The 24,532-nt window shown below is 39.5% G+C and overlaps 1 protein-coding gene across 15 annotated transcripts in view; it reads right to left on the bottom strand.

Annotated features, from left to right (window-relative positions):
• Positions 1–24,532, bottom strand: part of FOXN3 (forkhead box N3) — a 547,426-nt gene that overhangs the window by 357,651 nt on the left and 165,243 nt on the right. For 4 of the 15 annotated variants that reach the window (XM_056810546.1, XM_056810556.1, XM_007472641.3 and 1 more), the window contains exon 3: positions 7,576–7,665. The exons of 9 other annotated variants lie outside the window; for them this stretch is intronic. The gene's annotated coding sequence lies outside the window, so the exon portion shown is untranslated. Of the gene's footprint in view, positions 1–7,575; positions 7,666–20,294; positions 20,387–24,532 lie in introns of all 15 variants that reach the window. 2 more of the 15 variants (XM_056810545.1, XM_056810547.1) reach the window with 2 other exon arrangements.

The raw sequence follows: 24,532 nt of genomic DNA, 5'->3' as shown, positions 1-24,532 counted from the left end.
TAAAACCAGGGTTCCAAATTGGGTCTCCTCATTCAAAGCCTAGTGTCCTTTTTCACTGTACCACTCCCTCTGATGCTAGCTGTCATCCATCAATTTGCAAAGGAGAGAGTGTATTTTTGTTGCTATAAGTCACAGTGCTCTCATACATTCTGGGCTGCTACAGATTAACTCCCTCTCCCAATCATCTCCCAGGTAGCACAACATTGTTTTGGCACCACAAAGTATAGCCCTTCTCAATTATGTCTCTCACTGACTTAGCTGTCTATCAATCTTTGCAAGGTTGAGAGCCAAGGTATCAGTTTAGACTTTTACACATGAGGGAACAATGTAACATTTTGATATTACAAAAATACTATAAATTCTCAAAGAGTTGCATAGGCTTAGGAGAAACGGTCCATCCCCCCTGAATCACAAAACCTGTAAACCTTGACTTAATGAAGCTGTTCCTCTGGCTGGGGCCTCTTCCTTCAGTCCCTCAATATGAGGAAAGGACATTCTAGTTCTTGGTGCCAGAGGTCTGAACAGCTGAGAGGGATTTCTGATGAAGAGTGAGTGAGTAGCACATCTGCAGGAGCTGACATCTGGCTCAAAACTGTCAAGAAATATAACAGGGGAGAGAAAGGGATGGCACAAACCCTCCCGGACAGTTGCACGACATCACAGAGGTAATGCGCCAATGTCATGCCAAGTCTCTTTTGGAAGCCACTGGAGAGATGTGAAAATGCATGAATTTTATACTTCAGAATCAATTCATTTCCCCTTTCTCTAGAAATCCAGGCTGTTTCAATGAGAAAAAATAATGACCTCTTTTCTTTTCCCATCTCAGCCTCAGAGAACAGCAACATGTGAGTACTTTTCTGTACTTCTAGCACGAGGGTCATCATTTGTGTATAACAGAATTGCTCTTATGAAGAGACAACCTTAAAAAGGTCACAACCAAATCCTGATTCTATAAATGCTGCCATGAAAATGAGAGGAACGGGAAGGCCACCAGTCTGAACTCGGATCCTTCTGACGATTGGTTCTTTTTAATCAGCATATGTTACTAGAGTCGACAGGGATCTCTCTCCCTAATAAGGCGACTTGGAGGAAATGTCTAAACAGCAGCGGGCATGAGGTTTCTCCATGTTTAATAAATGTCAGTGATATTTGCGTACGGCATACTCAGCAACGAAGCATTTTATCTTGTCAGAGTAGATAGATTTAAAGGTATGAGGATTTGGTTCCCTCCTCTCTCTTGTCTGTCCTCCTCCCAACAAACTCCCTCACACACACACACACACACACACACACACACACACACACACAGAGTTATCCCTTCCATATCACAGGGGTTAGGGGCTTGGTGTCCCCCACAATCAGGAAAAAAATTGCATGAAATTTTTAACCCTCCTTTCCTCCGGGGAAGAAGTCTGAATTTCTTCTTTTTCTTTTGTGGGGTGTTTACAGTACCTTCTTGTAAATTTGGGGTTAAGCATGTATTTCTGAATTTCTAAATTTTTTCTATGTCATCTGCTGGCCTTCACAAAACTCCCTCCAAATCCCCATTTAATTTCTTATGCCAATTCATAATATATAAAAACAGCAAAGAAAAAAAATAGAGACATAGAAGGGATAACTATAATATTAGTAACCTTGTTTGTACCTATCATCTCCCTAGGATCATATATATTCAACAAGCAGTCATTAAGCACTTTTGGTATACCAGACTAACTTTCATTTTAATTTAACTAAGGTTCTTAAATGCAAGCGATACAAGGACAAAAGTCAACATATTCCTGGGCTTTAATAAGTTTAACTTGCATTTAACTGGAGTATGTCTCAGGGAGGAAAGCAGGCTGTCCTGTATAATAAGACCTCATTTTTAAGTGATTGATACTTTCCAAGACCCTTCATTGTGTGAGGCACAAATGGTGCCTAAGAACTAGGAGAACATTGTATACAGTTAACAGCAATACTGAGGTATGATCAACTGTTACAGACCTAGCTATTTGCAGGAATACAATGACCCAAGACAATTCTGAGGGACTTAGGGCAAAGAATGCCCACCTCCAGAGAAAGAAAGAATCAGAATGAAGATAAAGCATACAATTTTTCACTTGTTTATTTGGGTTTTTATTTTGGAGTTTAGACTTTACACGATTATTCTCTTACAAAAATGAACAATATGAAAATATATTTTCCATGATAATACATGTATAACTCAGATTGAATTGCTTACCAGCTCCAGGAGCAAGGAAGGAAGGAAGGGAAGGAGAGAATTCGGATCATATAACTTCAGAAAGTGTATATGGAAATTTGTTGGCACATGTTAATAGGTAAAAATAAAATATCTTTATTTTTAAAAAAGATAATTTAAAAAATGATACATAATATTAAGCCCCTTTATTTAATAAGTATTTTTAAACAAACATAAATAGATATTTTATGACTTTTCTTCAGCATATCAAAGCTACCACCATCACTACTCTTGTACTTCGAGGCTATTAATAACTAAATAGCATTAAGGTAACAAAGGGAAGCACAGCTTTGAGGGACATGACTTGTTACGAGAACTCTGGACAAAGACTGATGTGGGAGCTAATGTTTGAACGAAGCAATATTATGACCCACAGACCACAGAGTAGGGGCTCTGGTTCTTTATTTGATTCATCTTGATTGGATGGAACCAATCTGGGGATCCCTCAGACATTCAACTTTCTGCTGTCCATCAGCACCTGGAACCCTCCCTCTGGGACCAGCCATCCTTTTCCTTCCACATCACTACCAAAAACACCCCAAGGCTGGGCATGATTGGGCAAACTGCCACAAGACTACACTGCTTGGGGAAATGGCTTGGAGTTAGCACGTAATTAACATTTTTTATTTTATTGCCAATCATATATACTGTATTTGCATGTGCTGAGTATGTGTTAAATGAGGTCCTACTGTCATCTGTTACCAAGGCTTCATTTTCTAGTTGCAAATACAAACTAGCTCTATAACTCCCCCAAAAAAGATAAAAAGATAGGTAAGCAAACTTCTACTTAACCAATAAGCTAACATTAAGTTAGAACAGGGAAAAATACTCAATTTGAAGTGAAAAAAAGACCTTGTTTTAAGTTCTTCTACCCATCCTGACTAGCCATGTGATAGTGAGCAATAGATTCCACTTCTCTGAATTTTGGTTTTCCACATCCATAAAGCTGGGACAGCTAGCTGACTACTATTTGTATAGGGCTATGTTATGTATTTTGTTATGTATGTTAGTATTTGTCTAGGGTTCTCTTAACCCTTTTGTAGAATTTATTTATATAAGGTTTATGTTTATTTAGGGTTTTATCTCACACTATCCTCCTGGCCATTCCACTGCCAAGATATTCCATCTCTCAGCTCTGAGCATTTTCTCTGGGTATCTCCCAAGCCTAGAATGCTTTGTTGGCTGATTTCCCTGATTTCCTTAATTTTTATTTATTTATTTATTTGTTTGTTTTTTTAAAGCCCTTACCTTCTATCTTAGAATCATTACTGTGTATTGGTTCCAAAGCAGAAGGGTGGTATAGCTTTGGGGGTTAAGTGACTCGCCCAGGGTCATACAGCTAGGAAGTGTCTGAGACCAGATTTGAACCTAGGAACTCTAGGCCTGGTTCTCAATCCACTAAGCTGCTCCCCCTGGTTTCTTTTAAAACCCCACTAGCATCTCATCTTTTACAGGAAGCCTTCCCCAAACTCATCTCTAGCATCTTCCCTCGGTTAATTATTTTCTATTTATCCTGTATATCTGGCTTTGTATATATTTGTTTACATGTTGTCTCTCCCATTAGACTATAAGCTCCTCGAGGGCAGGGACTATCTTTTGCCTATTTCTGTATCCTCAGAACTTAGTATAGTGCCTGGCACATAGTAGGCACTTAATAAATGTTAACTGAGGATTTTATTATATTATATAGAGAGGATTTTAATTTCATTTTATCTTAGCAACCACCTTGGGAGGTCAGTGCTATTATTCCTCCCATTTCATAGATAGATTAAGTGGCTTGCCTAGGGTTACACAGCTTGTAAGTGTCTGAAGTACAATATGAACCTAGGTTTCCCTGACTGCAAAGATGACTCAAGAGCAGATGGATCACACATGAAGCCCACACTATCCCCAACTAAGGCCCAAGCAGAATTAAATGTAATTTTAAAATAGTTAACAAAATAAATAAAAATAGATTAAAACAGAAATAACATTCATATGTGGTTTTCTAAGTCAATATGTGGCTTGCAGGGATTCTTATCACAGTTTAGTGGCCCCATTTTTATTTGAGTTTGATACCAGTGACGTTGAATATCCGTAATAAATGGTCATCTAACCCAATACTTGAAAACTCCTAGCAACGGTGAATGGGGTCTGTCTCTGATTAGGTCTAAGTTGATCCTTGCTCTATGGTGGTGGCCGAGTGCCCAGCTGGCCGGTGGATAAAAAGCACTCACTTCTTTAGGTGTTCTCAGAGGTCCAAGTCAGCCTGATGCTTGATGAAAGGCAATCTTGGAGTCAGGTGCCCTTGGCCAGAGCATCCAACTTCTTTTCTGTATGTTCTCGCCAAGTCAGTTTCCATTAAGAAACCTACCCTTCCCGGATTGGGCTGCTCTAGGCAACCGACATTCTTGGGTACCCACGATGGCTTCAAATCTGACCTCAGACACTTCCTAGCTCTGTGACTCTGGGCAAATCGCTTATTTCCTACTGAGAACGTGCCCATCCTGGAAGATGCTTTCCTCCCTCTTGGGCCTTCAGTTGTGTCTGGCAGCAGCTTTTCTAGGGTTTCCTGGTTTGGATAATAGCAAAGGGACAGGATCTCCTCCAACTACTTTTTTTTTTTAACTTCTTGAAATTCTGCCAAATAGGAGACTATGTCTCCCATTTTAATTTCTCTCTGGAATCAGAGGACGGAAGTTCAGATTCTACCTCTGATGTTTACTTATAGGATCCCAGGCCATGTCCCTTAATCTCCCAAGGCCTCAATTTCCTTATCTGTAAAATGAAAGATGGCCTTTGAGGTCCTTTTCCAGATTTATGGTCTTATAAGCCAAGGGTTTAATATTTAACATGATAAGACCATGTTACCCTCCACTCAGGGGGAATTCTTCATTTGTCATCACTGTAATCCTTGGGTCCAAATGGATTTTTTTAAACTTAAATACTGACTCTTGCATTATTTACATGTAAGCTGCACAGAGTATTCCTCTGGATCATATTTTTGCAAAATATTTTGCTTCCTATAGTCCTCTAGTTGTTGCAGAGGGTGTTTCTGCTACCCGGGGATTAGTCATTAGATTATCTGCACCTCCCACAATTCCATCCTATTAGCTTTATTTACATTTATAAATTATGCACCAAATTCAAAAGCCTCAGTCATTCTGAGCTCAAATGAGTCACAGGAAGAAACATAGGCAGAGCAAGAATAAAGCCTAGCTTCCCCTTCCTCCAGGAAGCTTTCTCAGATCATTCTAGAATTCACAGATGTGCTTTAAGGAAATACTTTTTCATACTTAGTCTTATGCAAGAAATAGATTATCAATATTCCTAAAATCTGGTTTCATGAGGCTCCTCTTACTAAAAAAAAAAATCCTCAAGTACCACACAACATTAATAAATATAAATAACAAATGGGGATGGAGAGGGAGGGAGCTAGGTGGCTCAGTGAATTGAGAAACAGGCCTAGAGTCTTGAGTTCAAATTTGACCTCATATTCTTACTAGTTGGTATGACTCCAGGCAATTCACTTATCCCTACTTGCCTCAGTTTCCTTATCTGTAAAATGAGCTGGAGAAGGAAATGGTAAACCATTATCTTTGACAAGAAAACTGCAAATGGCGTCATGAAAAGTCAGACATGATTGAAAAATGACTGAATGATACATTTTAATGTATCTATCCATTTGCCTGATATCTCACCTCTTAGAGTGAAACTCCTTGAAGGCAAGGGACTATTTTGTCTCTTTTGTCTTTGAATCTTTAACACCTAACATAGTGTCTGGCACAAATCAGAGAATAATAAATTCTTGCTGATTGATCCCCCGCCCTCCTTCCTATTGGGTCCCTTCCTTGCAGAGGATACAATTATAGCAATCTTCAATAAGAGATGAATGATTAATAGAAATCGTTCCCAGGGAATAAATATGCATACTGTCTAAGAAAAGCTTGTTAAAAGAAATAAATTTCCAACTAGTAGAGGGAAGGAGGTTTTTTTTTAGAGCAGGAGACCTTCAGAGATACTTCTTGCATACTCTTGTATTTAGTGCTCCTTCCCCTAAAGTATGACCCAGAATCAGTATTATTTAAAATGGAAAATAAATAATTGGCACACTTTAGTAGCCTGTAGTTCTATATTGTCCAATCCTTGCTGTGACAAATGGCTGGTAGGTGGTTAAGTGGTTAGAGTACTTGGTCTGAAATTAGGAAGATGTAGAGTTCAAATCCAACCTCACACACTTAGCTGTGAAACCCTGAGCAAATTATTTAAACTCTTTTTCCTTCAATTTCCTCAACTGTAAAACAGGGACGATAATAATAGTACTTACCTCCCAGTGTTGTTGTAAGGAGAAAATGAGCTAATATCTGTTAAGCACTTAGCACAGTGCCTGGCACATAGAAGAAGCTATATAAATGCTAGCTATATTATTATTATTATTAATTAAATGGCTTTTCCCCCTCTGGGTGGTTAATGAGATCTAAAAATAATAGGTGACAGGGCAAAGAATGTTTTTAAATTACCAAACATGCAAAGTAGAGAATTCTGGAAGGGAGGATTTACTACATTGTTATTTACTATTCTCTAATGACTCCAACAATTTTCATTTTATTCCCACCCACCCTATACCCCGAATAGATGGTATGCTCCTTGAAGGAAGAAACTGGTTTTCATTCAACCAGTCAACTTTTATTACACCCTTGTGTCTTTTTCCTATTGATTAAGTATATATTAAGCCTCCTATATATCACATTCATTCACTTGGCAAACATTTATAAAGGACCTAGCAAGACACAGCTCTCAGCACTAAGGGAGAAAATAAAAATGAAAAATAAAGGATGGTCCCAGCCCTTCAGGAGCTTAGACTAACAGAAGATATAAATCAAACAAACAAAAACACAAAAACCACCATGAGATAAGGTAGAATAGGTGAGATTATTTGAAGTGCAAAGAGTTACTGGATCTGGAGTCTAAGAACCTTGGTTCAGATTTAAATTCTGTTATGAGGCCCTCATTTAATTGTTGTTTGTTCTAATTTTCAAAGAGGACCAGTGACATCATTTAACTTGCACGTGATTGGATTTAAGTGAGGAAGAATTGCACAAAGTCATTAGGCTCACTGTCTTCCAGAGTCGATGGAGTCCAATGATAAGACAAGTTAGGGCAACTGACAATGGCCTGAGATGCAGTGGATGACCTCGTCATCTTCCACATCTGACCAAGCTCTAAATACTCCACAGCCCCTGCACGAGCCACCTTCATGGCCATTGGGACAAATTATGCTCTTCTGCCCTAATTTTAGTGACTAGTGACTAGACAGAATCCCAATAGGGTGACTTGCCCAAGGTCATGTAACTTACCTAGCCTGCGTAGCAGAATCAACACTAGAAACCAGGTCTCCAATTCTAGAATTCCTTCCTCTATATTATGTTGCCTCCTCCCGGGAAATCCTGTGTAGACAGAAGACCTGGGCTCAAATTCATGATTTGTTACAATTAGCTTCATGACCTTGGGTAAGCCACTTCTCCCCAATATGCCTCTGTTTCCACTTGAACTCAATTTCTAAAAAATTAACACTATTTTATTCTCCCCCAATTACATGTAAAAACAATTTTTAACATTCATTTATTTAAAATTTTAAGTTCCAAATTCCCACTCCTCACTCTCCCTCCCTCACCCCCATGCCCTCTCCCTGAGATGGCAAGCAATATGATATAGATTTTGCATGTGCAAGTATGTAAAATATTTTTCCATATTAGTCATTTTGTGGAAGAGATCTCAAACAAGAAGAAGTAAAAAGAAAGTGAAATATAGTATGTTTCAGTTTGTCTTCAAAGTCCATTCTTTCTCAGAGGACAGATGGCATTTTTCATCCTGAGTCACTGGGCACCTGAACTCCAATTCAGGATTTGTTATAAATTCCATTCCTGACCTTGGGTAAACCACTTCTCTATGTGCCTCGGGTTCTACCTCTTAAAAAGGAGGATGTTTAAAACTGATGGCTTCAAAAAGTTCTCTTGTAACTTGAAATCTATGGCCCCAGGATCTATCTAGTGGGAAAGTAGAAACATTCCTTTATTTGTTTCCAAGTGAATTAGGTTGCTGGAGTTTCTTCTGGAATCCTCAAGAACTATGTATGCACAGTTTAACTGCTCCCAGATTTGGAATTTACTTTCAATTATTCAATTCAATCTATTGTTTATTTATGGCTCCATTGTTTATTAATGTCTTCCCACACCATTTTTATAGACTGGAGACCAAAGTGCCATATACCATGTAAATTCTAAAACTCCAACCAACCAACAGTCCCCATAGCCACTCTAGGAAGTTAATTTACCTCACATCAATTCACCCAGCACTAGCAAACAGATTCTCAAGTGCTAATGCCAGGCATTTAGAAGTTGCCCTTAATGCACCATGAGTCGAGGAAAAAGCAATCATTTCAGGAAACACTATAATTTCTGACAATAAAGATTTACTCTGTGCACTGGAATGTTTCCCTACGATGAATGAGACTCTTGACCAATAAACTACATTAGTCCTCATAAAAGTATGCTGGGGTCATAAAGAACCTGCCAAATAGAAATGATTGCTTTTGCCTGACTTTCTATTTTAAATCCAAAGTTTACAAATGTAGCTCCTGAAGCTGTGCTCTGGGCTGATGTGAAACACATAATGTTGGCCATTTTCTCATCTCTTTTGATATATGTTTTGTTTGATAGGAAGAATGGGGGGGGGTGGAGCTAAGTGGCTCAGCAAATTGAGAGCCAGGCCTAGAAATGAGGAGGTCCTCAGTTCAAATCTGGCCTCATACATTTGCATTTATTAGTTATGTGTCCCTGGACAAGTCACTTAACCCCAATCCCTAAGCCCTAATGGCTCTTCTGCTTTGGAATCAATACTCCATACCAATTCTAAGCCAGAAGGTAAAGGTTTAATAAAAAAAGAATGAATGGGGTAGAGACCAAGCTGGACCACAAAATATTAACTGGGATACATAAGTCTTCTTTTTCTTGGCATCAAGGTGGTGGACAATAGGTACAGAATATAAAGCACACATGGCCTGAGCCTCCAATGCTCTTCTGTTCAATTGTCCCTCACTGTCATAAGAAAAAGTTCCTTGATCAGGAGGAAGGTGGTACCATTGGAGAATAAGTCATATTTTTAAGTAAAAATGTTTTTTCCTAAAAGAATTTTAAATAAATCCTGTATCCATGATACTCTAAAATCTAAAAGGACAAATACATCTGTGTTTTCTCCAGCTACAGTTGATTGACAGTCTCAATGACTTTGAATTTCAGGATGATGATATCATCATCCTCATCATCATCTTTTCTTCATCCAAGTATTTACTAAACATCCACATCTACAAACCAGGATCAATAGACACAGGCTGTGTCTCCTCGAGGCCATTGATTCAATCATTTTCTAACCAAATTGGTTGTTGCAGCTGTCATCACTATCTCAATCAGTGGAGTCCTGCCAACCCTGGCAACATAAAGACTGCACGAACAGTTCCACAGTCCAGGTCCTTAGAATAATCAGATTGGAGCCATAGGTCATTAAAGAACATTAACAGTGGAAGAGTCTTTGGAAGTCTAGTTCCAATTCCCTCATTTTACAGAGGAGGAAACAGAAACGTAGCCCATCACCATCCAGAGACTTCGTGGCAAAGATGGGCTTAGACTGTAGGTTAGCGAAGTGCTCGACCCATAATCATTGATCATGGAGGTGCCCTGGCAAATATATTAGACTACTTCTTGTAGGAGGGCTGATGTTTCTAACTTTGGGGTGCAAGGGATAACCCCAAAGCCAGGCTCTGAGCCTTGTCTTTGTATTTACTACTTCTTCAGCCCAAGAAACTTATGCCACATGGTGGCTAGGGATGAAACAGCAAATGCTCTGAATCATAAGAGTCTGCAAATAAATTCCTCTTATATAATAATAATGATAATAATGAGGATGATTATAATAAGCAATAAAAATGAAAAGATAAGAATAACTGGGACAGAATTATGAGACACAGACACAAACAGATTAACGGGCCAAATGTCCATTGGAACAACTTAATACAGCATTGTGCCTCACTGGCATCATTATTGAGACACGAGGGAACAATGTGTTTGTGGCTCTGGAAGAGGAAGGGAAAGGAACATGAAGATTTAAGGGTAAAGCTAGTTATCATGGCAACCAGAGTGTTTGTACATCTTAAGGAACTGGCAGGGGTTCACTGTGCAGGAATATTCATTCAGAAGGTATGACTTTTTGGCCGTCTGTTAACAGAATCAAGGGGGTTTAGTGTCCTGCACACAGTAGGTGTTTAATAGCTATTTGCTAAATTAATCATAGATATAGCTGTAACTATAAATACATGTGTGCATGTGCATGTATAAACATGCATACATATACACACATAAGAGGCAGCATGGCGGACTATACAGAGATCAGGGTATAGAGCTGGGAAGACGTAAATTTAAATCAACCAATCAATCAACCACTTCTCAGCACTTTGTAGGGGCTGGGGTACTTGGGATACAAGGCAAATGTGAAATAATTCCTACTCGGAAGGGGTATACATTCCAATGGAGGAGCCAACAAGGTGTGGGGAGAGGCATGGGGAGAGAGAAAGAAAGAGAGGGAGAGGGAGTGGGGGGAAGAGAGAGAAACAGATAGACAGAAAGAGAGACAGAAAGAGAGAAAGAGAAAGAGACAGGGAGGAGGGAGGAGAAAGAGGGAGGAGAGGGAGGAGAGAGAAAAAGAGGGGGAGAAAGATGGTGAGAGAGAGACAAGAGGGTGAGGGAGAGACAGAAAGAGGGAGAGAGAGAGAGACAAAGAGAAAGAGAGACAGAGGAGGGAAGAGAGAGAAGAGGAAGGAGAGAGAAAAAGGGAAGAGAGAGGGGGATGGAGAAGAAAAGAAGAGGGAGAGAGAGAGAGAGACAGAGACAGAGAAGGAAGGAAGGAGAAAGACAGAGAGAGAGAAAAAGAGAGAGAGAGAGAGAGAAAGAGAGAGAGAGAGAGAGAGAGAGAGAGAGAGAGAGAGAAGAGACAGACAGAGACAGAGAAGAGGGAGAAGACAGAATTCCAAAAATATACATAGGTACGAATGTGTATATAGACATATTAATTTTTCTATATATGTGTACTGTACATATACACATGCTGTATATATTCACATACAACATACATTTAAGTTATTAAAGCTTAAAACTGCACTAATATTTTAGGGAACCTAGGATATATACATAGAATAAAATAAAATACACAATGTATAATATGATCTCTAAGGCTATGAGACCTTGGATACCTCCGGGCTTAACTTCTCTGAATCTCAGGCTTACCCCTTAATCAGTCAATAAAAATTTAATAATAAAATAATAAATAAAATAAAAACTTAATAATAGTAAACATTTACCTTACTAAATGCCATGCACTTAATCATTTTTTTTCTCCAAACCCTTACCTGCTACCTTAAAATCAATACTAAGTATCAGTACCAGGGCAGAAGAGTGGTGAGGGATAGGCAATTGGGGTTAAGTACTTGTCCAGGGTCACAAAGATAGGAAGCATCTGGGGTCAAATTTGAACCCAAGACCTCCTTTCTCTAGGCCCAGATCTCTATAGACCAAGCTACCTAGCTGCCCAGCTGCCCTCATTCACCTACTCTAAAAAGAGAAGACAACATATAAGAAAATATATAAAAATAAATTTAAAAGCTTTGGGAAAGGGGACATGATAAAATCCAGAGGCATTAAGGGGTTCAATGAAGATGAGATGGCTGTCCTAGGCATGCTCCTTAAATGAAGGCCTTCAGAGGAGCTCTCCACTGTCTACCTCTCTAATCAGGGGTGGAAAAGATTCCCAGGAGTCAGAGATTATGATATACTTAGGTTCAGTTCAAGCACCATGTCAAACCAGAGGCCCTTCTCGAAACTCGATCAATTCTCTCCTCTTGTCACAAAAATCACCATCATGGATAATAATAGTTAACATTTATACAGCACTTGCTAAGTTCCAGGTACTATGCTAAGAATTTTTTAATTAAGATATCATTTGATCCTCATTAATACCCCCAAAAGGTAGATCAAATTATTATCCTTTTTAGCAAATGAGAAAATCAAGGCAAATAGTGGTTACATGATTTTCCCAGGGTCACAGAACTGGTATGCATCTGAGGTCAGAATTAAATTCAGATCTTCCCAATTCCAAACCTGGTTTTCCACATCATTATCTAATTGCCTATAATTTTATGTTTATTTTGCATATAGTTTTCCTCTGCTAACTATACAGATTTTTGCCCTCTCAAATAGAATCAAAACTCCCTGAGTGCAGGCAATGTTTTCATTTCTGTCTTTTTATTATCAGCACAGACCTAAAATAGTGCTTAGTATTTGCTGAGTCATGTCCCCTTTGGGCTTTTCTTGGCAAAGATAGTATTGGCCATTCCCTTCTCCAGTTTGATTTATAGATAAGGAAATTGAGGTAAATAGGATGAAGTGACTTACCCAGGATCATAGAGCTAGTGTCTGAGGCCAGATTTAAACCCAGGAAGCTGAGTCTTCCTGACTCCAGGTCCAGCATTCTATCCACTAAGTTCCCTACCTGCCCTGTGCTTGACACATAATAGGCATTTAATGAATGTTGTTAAATTGAACTGAATCTACTGGTCATAGATAATCAGTGGGGGAAGTTTCTACATCATAAGTGCAAGAAATCTGTGTACTCACATACAAACACACTCAACATTTCTATTGTTCTACTATATATTATACCCAATTAAAACAAACAAAATATAAATGGAACTACTACTAAAGGTTATAAAAATAAACATCACCAAAATTTCCCCAAATCCTCCTTCTAGGAATGAATAGATAATTTCAGGAAGAACTGAGAAGCCCTACATGAACTGATGCAGAGTGAAATAAGCAGAACCAGGAGAACATTGTACACAGTAACTGAAACACTGTGGGATAACCAAATGTGATAGAATTAAGTATTATTAGATATACAATGATCTAGGACAATTCTGAGGGACTTATGAAAAGAATGCTATCCACCTCCAGAGAAAAGAACTCTTGGAGTAGGAATGCAGATGAAAATATGATTTATCTCTCATTTATTTGGGTATATGTCTGGGGGTTTTGGTTTTATCAGATTACTCACTTATAAAAATGAACAATATGGATAAAAATAAATAAAAATTAAAAACAAATTAAAAACAAATCCTTCTTTTGCCATCACTTCCAGCTCACTCTCTGATCTTGTTCCTCAGCAGCAGCTCCCTTATTCATATGACTGCACTCTAATGTCTCCTGACTGAATGGTGAATCCCTGTCTTGGGCCACCATATCTTGAGAAGCCTCAGCCACACTGGAGCTCACTTCATTTTCATCTTCTTCTCACTTTTGTTCCATGTCCCCCACATCAGCTACCTATGCCCCTTTCCCCCATGCTCTGTCTTCCCACATTAGAATCCCCTTATCAGCTTGCCTATCTTCCCATATTAGAATGGAGGAAGCTCCTTGAGTGTAGAGATTGTCTTGTCCTCTTATTTTTGTATTCATAATGCCTGTCACATAAGGATTCAATAAATGCTCCATCCATCCATTCATCCATCCGTCCATCCATCTGTCCATCCATCCATCCATCCGTCCGTCCGTCCATCCCTAATCCTTCAGCAAAGGAAGTGACTCTGGCTTCTCATGGTCTAATTCCTTTAGCAATTAGAATAATCATAATGCCTGGCACATAAGGATTCAATAAATGCTCTATCCATCCATCCAGTTATCTATCTATCTATCTATCCATCCATCCACCCATCCATCCATCCATTCTTCCATCTATACCTAATCCTTCAGCAAAGGAAATGACTCTGGCTTCTCATGGTCTGGTTCCTTTGGCCATTAGAATAATCAGATTAAACCACAGGTAATCAAAGGCTTGAAAGAGACCTTGGAGTTTTTTTCCCCCAGTTAAAACCCTCTCAGATTAGAGAATAATCAGATTAGAGCCCTAATTAGTCAAAGAACCAGAAGAGATTTAAGTTTTCCTCAGTTTTAGTCCACTTTATGATAGAGAAAATTAAGCCTAGAGAAGGGGAAAATTTTGTGTCAGCAGAAATCAAATTCTGGCTGGCTCTGATGACAGGTCCAGTGACCAAATGCTGTCATCCAAGAACCAGTTTAGCTAAGGGCAGTAGACCCTCAAAACCAGAAGGGTGCCACAACTCGTGATTGCTTCCCCCTCCCAAGTTTAGAGATGGAAGTTCCCGGGTTCAAATCTGGCCAGTCACTTCTTAGCTGTGGGTCCCTGAATATGTCCCTTAACCCCCTTTGCTTATTCCTTACCATAACTCTGCCTTAGATCCTATACACAGCATTGATTCTAAAAAGAAAGATAAGTATAAAAAAAAGATTAGATTGCTATCTGAGCTGGCAGAGAGAGAATCCTACTGATGAAAAGCAGTCTACCCTCTCCCACCTGAGCCAAAAAAAAAGTCATTGCTAAACATTGCTTAAGCATCTGCCAGTGCCCTGAACCATTATCAAAGACACTGATGAGCCCAAGAGTGGTTACCCAACCATTTTTCCATTTATATTTGGAGACTCTTGACGGGGTACTTTAAAAATCATTTGGTCCTCCAATGGAACTTAGTGTTTCCTGTCTCTTTGCTGGCCCACAAAAGATTGTGATTGAAGAGTCAGGACGCATGTTTACCACATCAAACTAATCACAAGGATAGTCTATTAGGCTCTAATTGGCAAGTAATTCAGTCCTCCTGGTGGCTGCCGAAAGCCAATTTCCTGGTTTTTTTCCTCTCCTTTTTTGTTCACCTGGAAAATATGCATCACTGTCTGGTCATCAGTATTTGCTGGTATTCAGTAAAAATCAAAGGTGGTTAAGACCCCCTCAGCTCTCAGCACATACAACAGTTGTGACGAAGAAGGGGGCTGCCAGATCTATTTATTTCAAAAGTGATCTTCTCTTCTACCAAATGTTAAATACCAAACAGAATCACAAACCTGTTGACTAGAGCTTGAGGGTGAGAGATACTAAGTCTTTGATAAAAGACTCTTTCCTGTCTTCATTACTAATGAAAACTCTATTACCCAGGCCAGTTTGGAATTTGTATTCAATGAAGATGTGCCAAGTCCAAAATATTTTGCCCTTCCTGAGGCTCCCAGCTCTAGATGACACTGCTCTGAGTTTCTATTTTTCCTATGAGCAAAATTACGTCTCATTAAACCCAGGAAGCTTATGCTGGTACCACTAAATCCCATCAATGATTAGGCTCCGAGTTGGTAAAATGCTGCCCTGGTCAAGAGGATGAATTCAAGTTCTCAATTTCATTTTTCTATTCCTACTCATCCAACCTAAGAATGAAATAAATATAATAGCATAGCAGAAATATACAGAATGACAATTAAAAATTACTATAAAATTGAGTAGAACACATCTTTCATGGGAGAGAGCTAGCTTATAATAGATCCCTTGGTTTGGAACACTGAATTTGGAATTGGGGATGCTCTCTGCTATTCCCTGGCTCTGGAATCTGAGGCAAATTACTTTCTCTTACTGGGCCTCAAGTTTCTTCATTTATACAAGAACCTGCCTCACAAGGTAGTCGTGAGGACATCCCTATGTAAAGCATAAAGGACTTTAAAAATGTAGGACAGGGACTGGATCTCTTATTTCAATGATATAGGCAACCCCTGAAGGAGGAAACCCTCTCTACCAAAGTAGGTCAACTTCTCTGCATCTTAGAGTCTAAGGTGGCTCAGTACATAGAATGCCAGTTCTAGAGTCAAGAGGATCTGAATTCAAATTTGGCCTATATGACCCTGGACACATCATTTCATCCTGTTTGCCTCAGTTTCCTCATCTGTAAAATTGAGCTAGAGAAGGAAATGGCAAACCACTCCAATATCTTTGCCAAGGAAACTCCAACTGGGTCACAAAAGAGTTGGACATGACTGAAAAATGACTCAAGAACAAGATCACTCAAAGGTTAAGAGACATGATATTCAGAGTAGTAAGAATTATGTGTCAGAGGTAGAATTTGAATGAAGGCCTTCCGGGCTTTGAGACCAATTCTCTATCTATCCTGCCATACTGTTTCTATAAATGTAAGCTATTATTTTTATTGTAAAATGAAAAAGTTGGTCTAGATGTTCTCTCTGGTCCCTTGCAGTTCACAGTTCTATGTCCCTAATGTAAGATACCTCTCCTGATTGTAGAGAATAAATTTAAGATTTCTATAAAAAAAGACAAATCCACAGTATTTTTTCCCCAACAAAAATGCTTTACTGCTGTCTACTTTCTTTCCAAAGTTCTCTCTTTTTCAATGCTCTTTCAACCCTTCAGAGTATAAATCAGTGCGAATGCTTCAATTAAATCCAAAGATAGCTTTAACACCTGCTAATAATTTTAACAAAGAAAATATATCCTGGTCTAGGGTAACCAGTGAAGAAGTGATTGAGGGAGCAGAGGTGGTGAAGAGATTTTTGTTCAACATTTTTGTTCATAAAATAACAATATAAAATTACTTATAAAAGTACATTCAATACTTTTCATTCTACAGAGGATTCATTTCATTCCCCTTTACATGGAAGATACTTCTACATTTGCTTCTAAAGGTACATTAATTTAACAAAAGAGTGGATTTGTGTTTTCTCCCTCCAAAGACTCACCCACAATGACCTGTATTAAATTTTTGAAGAATAGCTACTTTTCTTTCCATGCAGAAGAAGAAGGAAAGAATTGGTATAGGGGTCCTATTTGTTTGACACGTTACAAGTCCATGTTTGAACGCTAGCATTATAACTCTAAAAATGAAACACATTTCAAGCCTTTAGTTAGAGGAGACTTTTCATACCGTGATTTTCCATAACAAGTAAAGATGGGGCATATTTTTGACCTAAACTCCTAAAACCAAGGAACTTGTGTCTGTTACCTCCCAGTATTTACCATGATGTTATATGTAAATAGAGATTTGATAAATTCTTTCTGTAACAGTAGAGCTAGATAGTGAAAGGTTCAAAATAGAAAGATGAGAAAAAGGAGAAAGAAAAAGAAGGGAGAAGAGAAGGGAAATGGGAGGGAAAGGAGAAAGGTAAAAGAGAAGAAAGGAAAGAAGGAAGAGAGGAGAGGGGAGAAAAAGAAGGGAGGAGATATTGGATAGAGAAGAGAGAAAGAAGATAAAGCAGGGAGAGAGAGGAGGAGAATGAACAGGGTGAATGAGAGCAAGTGCCAGGCACTGTGCCAAGAGCTGAGCATACAATTGATGCGAGCAAACAATATAATCCCTACCTTCAAGGAGCTTCCATTCTACTAGAGGAAAGCCACATACTAAGGAGACCTGGAAGGCAGGAGGCTGGTAAAAAGGGTAAGTTGTAAAGGAAGAGAAATCTGAAAAGTGAGTTAGGGTCTGAGTGAAAAGAAGCACAGCTGGGACCCTTTTTGAACTGTCAGTCCCAGTATGGGAATTACACCAATCAGGAGCCTCAGGGATTTTTTTTTTTTTTGGAGGGGGCCATAAAATACCCAGTACAATTGTCCCTTTGCTTCATGAGAGCAGAGATAATGCATTAAAGTGGATGCACTTTTTTGCTGAATGAAGGTTCACATATATCTTGCCATACACATTGGACATGTAAAAATAAATTATCCAGAAGCCTGCTTGCGTGAATTCACACCTAAATAAAGAGTCAGTTTTAATCAGGTTTACAATCTTATCTTTCAGGGACATTCAGTGGACCTTCTTGTAAGATCACATGTGAAGATTAGTTGTTGGGAGTTTTAAGGATAATCTCAGTGGCAGCCAACAGTTCTAGAGGCTGCCTTTGTTTTGTCTATCCTACCTCTGGGCGCTGCTGAAAACCTGGGAAATTATTTTTTCCCTCTTAGGCCAATGCTCCTTTGCATTCCATTCCAGAGGTTCTGCTCAGGCTTCGCATTCTCCCAGGAGTTCTAGCTGCAGCCCACGGGCCCTGGACATATTATAGCCTGTGACGGCATTTAAAAACCCAACTGGGACATTAACTCGTTTCTCCCCATACAGTTATAGCAACTCCAAAATAGCTTAAAATTGGCCAAATCTCAGGCCACTGTGTTTTAGATTTGGTGATCACTAAGATCTCTTCCAGCTTCAACACACTGTGAGTCAATGATTTTAATTGAAGCCATTTTGCTAAGGATACACAGAAAGCCATGTTTTTGCCCATTGTACTTTACAGAGGCCACACAGGTCACAGGAGGGACACTGGGAGGTCAGTAAAGTCTTTCATTCTGCCATGCACAGACTGTATGATATTGAATAAGTCACCCCTCTGGAATTCAATTTCCATATCTGAAAAGCGAGGGGTTTGGATTAAATAACATATAAAAGTGTCTTTAAAAAAAAATCCTTACCTTCCTTCTTAGAATCAATACTGTGTATTGGTTCCAAGGCAGAAGTTCGGTAAGGGAAAAGCAACAGGGGTTTAAGTGACTTGCCCAGGGTCACACAGCTAGGAATTGAACCCAGTAGGATCTCCCATCTCTAGGCCTGGCTCTCAATCCACTGAGCCACCTAGCTAAAATGTCTTAAAGTTGAGAAGGAGCTAACAATCTATGCTTTGCTCCCAGCTCCATCATCCTGAGAACCCTGCCACTTCTAAACATTCCAAAGCTCCCCTCCTTCCACGTTCTCAACTCCTAACTTTTACAGTCTATGTTTTGAAGCTCCTTCTCAGATCTAACAATCTTTATCGAATCATCTGTTATAGCTCTGATGATCTATGTTCTCAAGTTCCTGCAAGCTAGAGAATTCTCTAATCCTAATCCGGATGGTGTTTCAGTAGAACTTCTCTGGGCTTTGGTTTCCTATTTGGTAACATAAATGGGCTAGATTAGATGGCCTCAGAGGCCCCCCATGTTCCAAAAACCACCACACAGAACATACAAAAGATGTCTTGCCATCTGAGACAAGAATGTACACCTTCCTTGTAGAAATCGGTTTAAACAAAGGAAATCTTGGACCAAAATGCACTGAACGTGTCAGTGTTTTTGGGTGGGTTTGGTTTTTTCCTTTTTTAATGAGAGTCATTTTCTTAAATATACATACTGCATACATTGACTTTAACCTCACACAGAACATGGCCTCAGACTCCATTTTGAATGTGGACTTTTTTCTTCTAGAATCTTTCATTTCCTCCATTGTATTTATTCAAGAGGAAAAAGGAGAGAGAGAGAGAGAGAGAGAGAGAGAGAGAGAGAGAGAGAGAGAGAGAGAGAGAGAGAGAGAGAGAGAGAGAGAGAGAGAGGAAAGAGGGAGAGGGAGAGAGGGAAGGGGAGGGAGGGAGAGAGAGAGAGAGAGAGAGAGAGAGAGAGAGAGAGAGAGAGAGAGAGAGAGAGAGAGAGAGAGAGAGAGGGGAGAGAAAGAGTGCACATAAGTGCCATTTCATATTCTAGGCAATTCGCTATAGGCAATGACACCATTACTTTGTACAAATAAATTTACATAAATCATTATTAGAATGTTTTATCTTAGCAACATTATTTAGTTCCCAGAGCACAAATTAAATGCTTGCTTAAAGCAGAATATTTTAAAGTTAGCCCTATACTGTTTATGAGACAGGATTAGAAATTTCCATCTCATTTTTCATTCATAATGTAATTTCTTTAGTTTTCTTTGTACATTAAAAAAAAAAGACATGGATAATTTTCAAGGGGTTTCCTTGAAGCAAGTCACAGAATAGATTACTATGCCATATTCTGTTCATTCATCAGCTGAGATTCCATTTGACTCTTGGTACGTTCTGTTTAGAACACTGATTAGAAGAGGCCAGGGACATGGGGAAATGACAATGCAATCCATTGGGCTCCCTGGTTCTTTTGCCTGACATTATGGGTTTGTTTGTTTTTTTTTTGCCAAACCAACTTCATGTTGAACAAAATTTGCAAGTCAACTGGCTTTCTAGCAGGCTTTTCTATTAGTTATTTGTGCTCATGGGTTTCCAATTCAGGTTACAGCTTCCAAGAATCATGGCGGAACACAAGAGGCAAGCTCCTATGGTTTTTCTGCAGGGTTTCCCTCACTCACCACAACAATTCTGTCCTGGAAGTGATGTAGAGAGACCTTAAGTGCCTGTCTTCGGGGTCAACGTCGTCATTTTATATTTGAATCAACTGAGTCTAAGAAAAGAACATTTAACTCATCAGAAAATCTTCAGACATGTTTTCACTCAGTTCATGCTCAGCCTTCTGTCTACAATTCTCTTCTTTCAGGGCACTTACCTTCTTTCCTCTTCAAATCCCCAGTTCTAGAGCTTAAAATAAGCTTAGCTCGGTGCCTCATACATAACAAGGGCTTTAAATTTAGCTTAAATACCATAACCTGGGAGCAGCTGGGTGACTCAGTGGATTGAGAGCCAGGCCTAGAGATGGGAGGTCCTGGGTTCAAATATGACCTCTGGCACTTCTTAGCTGTGTGATGCTGGGCAAGCCCCCATTGCCTAGCCCTTACCAGTCCTCTGCCTTAGAATCAATATATAGTATTTATTCTAAGACAGAAGATTAAGGGTTTAAAAAAAAGCATAATCAAATCAAGTGGGTCTGTTTCCAGATGAAGTATGTCAACACCTAAGGCCTCACTCTCCTTCTAAAGTGCCCCTACCTGGCCACCATCCCCAGTCTTTTCCCCACATTACTAAATAAGGGCCTTAAGGGCAGAGACAGTCTTTATTTTTGTTTTGGTAATCCCTTAATAAAAAATGTGTTAAGATGTAATTGGGAAATGTTTCAAAAAACAAATAAAAATGTAATACAACATTTAATGTCAATTTTTGGCTTCAGAGATTTGTTTCTGTTTGAATTTTGACAGCCATGACAAAAGGGAACAGCAGAGAGGAAAATCTTCTACCAATGCTGACATTGACCAACTCTGTAATTTACAGCCTGATAGAGGTTCCTGACGGGATCACCATGCTCTCAGTATGGCAGACAACCGAGATCTGCTAAACTGAGAAGCTAAATCTTATCTACTCTATTATACTGCTGTGGGAGGGCAGCTAGGTGCAATGAAAGTGGACAGTGTCAGGCCTGGAGTCAGAAAAACTGATCTTCCCGTGTTCAAATCCAGCCTCAGACACTTACTAGCTGTCTGACCCTGGGCAAGTCACTGAACCCTCTTTGCCTCTGTTTCTCTCATCTATAAAATGAGCTAGAAAAGGAAATGGCAAACCACTCCAGTATCTGTGCTAAAATAACCCCAAATGGGACTACCAAGAGTGAAACATGACTGAAAAACTGAATAACAACAACCCATGGAAATTTAGCTCACCCTAAAGGCTAATGGCTAAATGTCTAAGGAACGGTACTGACAAAAAAATTAATCTGAAGAAAAGGAACCATTCCGGAGATGGCTCAGGCCAAACTTCCGGGAAGATGGGGTAATGGTGTGGAACACTAAAGGATTCAGAGGTCACAAAAGACAACAGGGAATAACAGAAAGGAGCTCTAAGCGTGGGGGGTACATAAATTGGGCTCAAATCCAACTCTCACTTAATAGCTTTGTGATCTTGAGATGGTCCCTTCACTTCTCCCCGGCTCTTTAAAAATGGATAAAATGAGGAGAATGATACTTGAAGGGTTTACTGCATAGTTTGAGCAAGGAAAGACAGAAATGCACTTTGTAACTATATAAAATGTTCTACAAATGTATGTTATTATCCCAGGTGGAGAAGGGAAGATGGGGAGGGGGGGTTGTTGCTGGAATCCCTAAAACGACAAAACTAACCCATCAGCCTGCCCGCTCCAGTCCGATTCACCTATTCTAACAAATTTCAATATTCATACATACATAATGGGCATATTCTAATTCCCAGAGGTTCCCAGAAGCCATTGGAACCAAGAAACACCAGAACTCAAATCCTGCCTTAGACACTTTAACCTATCTCAGATGATTTATCTGCTTACAGCTTGTTGGTACATAACTGTTTGTGTGACATTTCACCTACTACACATATAAACATGCATCTTAAAAAAAACCACAAAAGTAGCCTATGGATATTCGATATAAAAATGCTGTTGAGTTTCCTTCAATAAACTATAAATTCCTTGATAGAAGGGATTATTCTACCAATCTGCTTCAAGTACAAGATAATACAGGACAATCCTGAGAAAGCGGCAGGCTTGCACAAAAGACTTCTCTCTCAGGACACGTAGTAGGTATTTTAATAAATATATGTTGACTGACTGGCTAACTTCTCTCAGCTTGCTTGCACAAAAGATTTCTCTCTCAGGACACATAGTAGGTGTTTTAATAAATGTATGTTGACTGACTAACTTCACTCAGCTTGCTTGCACAAAAGATTTCTCTCTCAGGACACATAGTAGGTGTTTTAATAAATGTATGTTGACTAACTTCTCTCAGCTTGCTTGCACAAAAGATTTCTCTCTCAGGACACATAGTAGGTGTTTTAATAAATGTATGTTGACTGACTAACTTCTCTCAGCTTGCTTGCACAAAAGATTTCTCTCTCAGGACACATAGTAGGTGTTTTAACTAACTATGTTGGCAGAAGACTAACTTCTCTCATCTGCACCTTTCTCATCTGCAAACGTAATAGCATCTATCCTTCAGCAATGTTACTAGGCATCCAACTTAGACAGTGCTTTATACATCTTGAAAAAAATCACTTGACAATGCTATAATTATGGTTAATGGTCATTTCTTTTCAGGACCTCATCCTTAAAAGCAGAGGGCTTTTACAAAACACCCCGACCCCCTAAAACAAACTATATCGTATTCTGTGTCCCCTTTCTTTTTTTATTTTCCTGTATAGGAAGTGAATTTCTGTAATCCTTTCAGAGTGGAGAGAACTATACTTCACTGTTATAGAAAGTATTCTTAGCAGTGAATGACAAGCTCTTGGTACAACCTCCCCCAAACCCCAATTTCCTAAGTTTAGCCTTTGATTCTTCCGGTAGTCAGGGCCCCAGAGACACGCAGTCATTTGAACACCATGTACCCTGAGACCAGCTTAGCTTGGCTGATCCTCACAGTGGCCCATACCATTAAACTCTGCCCACAAGCATACCAGTCAACATTCAGGACCCATTCAACTTCAGGGGGCCTGGAATGGCTCTCTGCCATGACTCCACATCCTCATCCAACACACACACACACACACACACACACACACACACACACACACACACACGGAAATACCCCACTTTCAAAAAGTCCTGCAGCTCAGAGGGGCTCCTCTTTCATCTGCCCCCTTTGAGTCATATGGTATTTGTCTTCTTTAGGTATCCGCAAAGACAAATCTTCTCTAAAAGCCTGTATAGCTTTTCAAAGGATTTTCCTGTAATATCCTTACAAATGGAATTTGTCTTCCTTTCCCTGGAAAATCCACCTGTGTGCCAATCCAACCTATAAAAGTCTGGAGAGCTCTGCCAAGTGGATCAGTTTTGGAGATGTGACTTGGCAGGGAGACCACAAAACCGATAATTGCCTAAAATTGAAGGTGAGCTTTTCCACTAGAAAAGCACTCAACTATGGAAGGTTTAGTGTCTTGTCCCCTGAAGACCAAACTAACTAAATGCTGAAAGGCTCATCACCACTGATAAATCCCCAAATAATAGATTTTTTTTAAGGAGAGGGGGGAGACAATCTAATGAAGTCATATATTAGGGTAATAGAGAGCTTGGACATGCACTGGTAGATTAATCTCTCTCTTTCTCTGTCTGTGTCTGTCTGTGTCTCTCTGTCTCTCTCTTTCTCCCCCTCCCTCTCTCTCTCTCCTTTCCCTCCTTCCCTCCCTCTCTCCTTTCTTTCTCTCTCTCTCTTTCATTTGGAGTCTCTATCATTTGCCACTCATGTGACCTTAGACAAGTCACATGAACCTTTTGATACTCAGCTCCTCATCTGTAAAATGAGGAGGTTGGATTTGATAACTTTTTTATCCTCCCTTCCTCCTTTCCCCCCCTCTCTCTTCCTCCCCCACCTCTCTCTCTCACACACACACACACACACACACACACACACACACACACACACACACACACACACACACACTCCCCATGAAAACACATTTTTTTTGCAATACCAAAGAAGTATAAAAACAAAATGACATCTGTTCCACCCTTGGGGAAGAAGATGGCTCCAAGCTCAAGGCCAGCCTCGATAAATCAATTCAGTAAATGGAACTGCAAGTTACTGGACTGGAGTGAACTCAAGTAATTTTGCAAAACAGGAAAGCTGGTGCATCAGATTGCATTACAATTTCCAGTGGAAGATTTCTGAGCCTCAAAGAAGGAAAATGGACAGTCTTT

This window comes from Monodelphis domestica, chromosome 1 (genome assembly GCF_027887165.1).
Source record: "Monodelphis domestica isolate mMonDom1 chromosome 1, mMonDom1.pri, whole genome shotgun sequence".
Taxonomy (NCBI): Eukaryota; Metazoa; Chordata; class Mammalia; order Didelphimorphia; family Didelphidae; genus Monodelphis; species Monodelphis domestica.
This window is presented reverse-complemented; position numbering and strand designations above follow the sequence as displayed.